Below are 3,090 nucleotides of genomic sequence, written 5' to 3'. Positions count from 1 at the left end.
CGCTCTCCGCTTTGCTGTTACAGCTGGGCAGTTCCCACGCGACCTCTGACGCCGTTTGGCGGTAGCTAGAAACTCAAAGGTCAATAGAAAAAGCCCGAGGGTTGCCAGAGCAACCACAGCGGCACCTGCCGCGTCCGGCAGGGGACTGAGTTGGAGCAGATCAAGGCTAGCCATGGTCTCTCAGAGTTTTTTACCTGTATTCCATAGCTTCTGAATTTCTTCCGTGAAACGGAGGCCTCTCGTAGCGCCGGCGATGTTTTTGTCCCGGGTTTCTCGGCACCAAATGTCCCGCGCGTGACTTTCCGCCGGCAAGAAGCACGCGAGACATAGAAATTCTTGCTATGAGTGATACTTTATTCCTATCTCATGGAGAAGCCCTGCGCGCCAGCCAGGCGCGCCTATTTAACCCTCGGGCACGCATCAACGCCTGATTGGTTGTTTACTCATGATCTCATCAGGCACGCCCCGGAATGGGCAAAGACCTGGCAGGAAGGCACTCTTGCACATGCGCATAGTTAACTTCCTGATAGGGGGGCCAGCTGGCGCAGGGAAGGCTGGCGCCATCTTGACTGACTTGGCCTTCCATGTGGGGCGCAGTGGAAGCCAGCGCCATCTAATGGTCGCGCATGTTATTGCGGCCCTCTACACCCAGGGCCTTGCGCTTCCTAGGTAAGCGCTCTACCACTGAGCTAAATCCCCAGCCCCTCTAATGGGTTTTAATGAAAGACGGGGAGATGAGGAACAGACATCAGCAGCAAATGCCAAAACAGTTTTCACTGGGCAACGGGATCCATGTTCATCCAAAAATCTCAAAACTTCACATCTTAAAAATAATTTTAAAAGCCCAGCCTTGGAACGCTCCAGAGGGAACCTGTATGCAGGTGCAATTCTATCTTTGACCACCAGGTGGCAGCTGAGACCAGTGCATCCTTTGGAGGCGTCTCCTTTCCCCCTTTCCCATGAATCTTTTGGGTGAGTGCTCAGAGCCTGGTGTGCTGCGGGGGTACAGATCAGAGTGACCACAGAAGGCCACTTACTGGGCATCTTTCTCAAAATTCCAAGAAACAGGCACTACCAGCCCACCTTGAAAACTGGGGAAACTGAGGCCCAGAATAGAAAGATTGACTACACAGTTACTCCCACTCGTTGACACAAAGGCCTGGGGTCATTCAGTTTTATCTGAAGCCCCCTGCATGGCTTTCCAAAGATGGCGAACACAGCTAAAGTTAGTTATCAATGGAAGCAGGCCAGATGAATGAACGCCAGCTGCCTAAACGTAAGGGTCCAGGCTGGAGCCACCCACGGGGTCCTCCTCCGTCCGACAGTCTTACACAACATTGAGTGCCATTGACCAGAGTGGAGCTACAAGCCCAGCTGACCTGCTGCCCTCTGCTCGGGAACCCACTTAGTAGGAAGCTTGGCAGAGTGACAGGAGGCTTGGCAGGGTGGCTACGCTAGCCAGAATGACATCACGAGGAACAGTAAGATGAGGGCTGCAGCCAGGGTGACAGAGGGCACCAAGTCTGAATCCTCTGTACCACGTATGTCATCACCAGGAGCATCTCCAGGGGCGTCGGGAACCCCAGACAACTGGGTATCAGAGACCTTCTCCTCTGGGGGTCCAGGGCGGCCCATCTGTGGGAAGGAGGAAGGGTGAGGGGCGGGGCCTCATTTGCATCTGCCCACTCACCGCTTGCTCTCTGTACAACTCTCTGATTAGAGTAACAGACCAGAGTAGCCACCAGTACCCCACCATGGCCATAGACACTGCTTTCTCCATTGTAAAAGAGGCTGTTAGTGGCCCCTGGGAGGGCAAGGATCAGGTGGGCCTCTTCCCCACCACCAGTAGCTTCACTTCCCATCTCCTTACCTCCCCTTGAGATGCTGGAGACCTTAGCCCCAGTGTCACAGTCCTGGAATGCCACTCTGCCAGTTCCCCAGGCACTTAGAGGTTGTTAGGCTGGTCTGGAAGGCCTTTGGTGAAGCCTGGGAAGGAGATACACCCCATCCTACCGGCTGCCTTTCACCTACAGGTGACGTGGATTCCAGGTCACAGCTACCTTAGAGATGAGAAACGAGAGGCTCCTGAGAGGCTCTCCAAGAGTCTGCAAAGCCAATTGTGGCCACCTGAGACTTGGATTACAGCAGGTAGCTTCTAGGCAAGACGTCCTAAGACCCCCTCCTTTGGGGCAGGGTAGAGCCTCACATGGAAGGACTGTTGAGATCTAGTGACCTGGGATGGTCACTGCAGGAGGCGGGAGAAAGGGATGTTTCCACTCTGAGATCTATCCTGAGCTGGATCCCCAGGCCCCTCTCCACCTATGTGGGCTCTGTGTGGCATCTACCTTTTAGGACTGCAACCCCCTCGAGCAGTTACCTTCCAGCCACAGGGGTCTCACATCCTGGGAGAGCTTTCCCCTCTACCTCCTCTGAATAGATCCAGTTGAGGCCTTTGTTCAGTAGTGCCCACCTCTGGGGAGGGGCGTACCTGGGGAGGAGCTAGATAGAACTGGGCTATAGGAGACAGGTACTCTGCCAAACGCTGTGCCTCTACCCTTGTGGGTGTGTCCACAGAGCAGGGCAGCTAGTGTCTTAGGGAAGGGCTGGGGCCCCTCCCAAGCCAGCCTCCATCCACTGCCGGTAACACAGAGTCCCACACTGGGGAGTGGCAGGTTCAGGAAGAGAAGGAAATAGAGTTCAGTTCAACAAGTGGCTTCCAGATGCAGTCATGCCCAGTGCTGTACAGGCACAGGGTAAATAGAGGGAAAACCTTCACACCTAACCAAAGGCTAGGTCCCCACAGAACTAACTGAGTCAGACACAAGCAAGAGAATGCAGCAAGCCCCCAGCAAGAGGGCCAGGACAACCTTAAAGATCCTTGCAGAGGTCAAAACCCTTTGAGTTAGATGTACATCCAATTGTTCACTTAAAAAAATGAAGTGTTGGGGTTGGGGATTTAGCTCAGTGGTAGAGCGCTTGCCTAGCAAGCGCAAGGCCTTGGGTTTGGTCCCCAGCTCCGAAAAAAGAAAAGAAAAGAAAAAAAAAATTAAGTGTTGGGCTGGAGAGATGGTTCAATGGTTAAGAGCACTG

At 53.9% G+C, this 3,090-nt stretch overlaps 1 long non-coding RNA gene across 1 annotated transcript; it reads right to left on the bottom strand.

Annotated features, from left to right (window-relative positions):
- Positions 1–333: 333 nt before the first annotated feature.
- Positions 334–2,572, bottom strand: LOC147995400 (uncharacterized). The gene is made up of 3 exons (XR_015683476.1): positions 2,378–2,572; positions 1,871–2,060; positions 334–1,635 (listed from the first exon to the last, which is right to left on the bottom strand). It is a non-coding gene; the product is annotated as an uncharacterized LOC147995400 (long non-coding RNA).
- Between the last annotated feature and the right edge of the window lie 518 nt (positions 2,573–3,090).

Source organism: Rattus norvegicus, chromosome 3 (assembly GCF_021556685.1).
Source record: "Rattus norvegicus strain SHRSP/BbbUtx chromosome 3, alternate assembly SHRSP_T2T, whole genome shotgun sequence".
NCBI classification, from domain to species: domain Eukaryota; kingdom Metazoa; phylum Chordata; class Mammalia; order Rodentia; family Muridae; genus Rattus; species Rattus norvegicus.
This window is presented reverse-complemented; position numbering and strand designations above follow the sequence as displayed.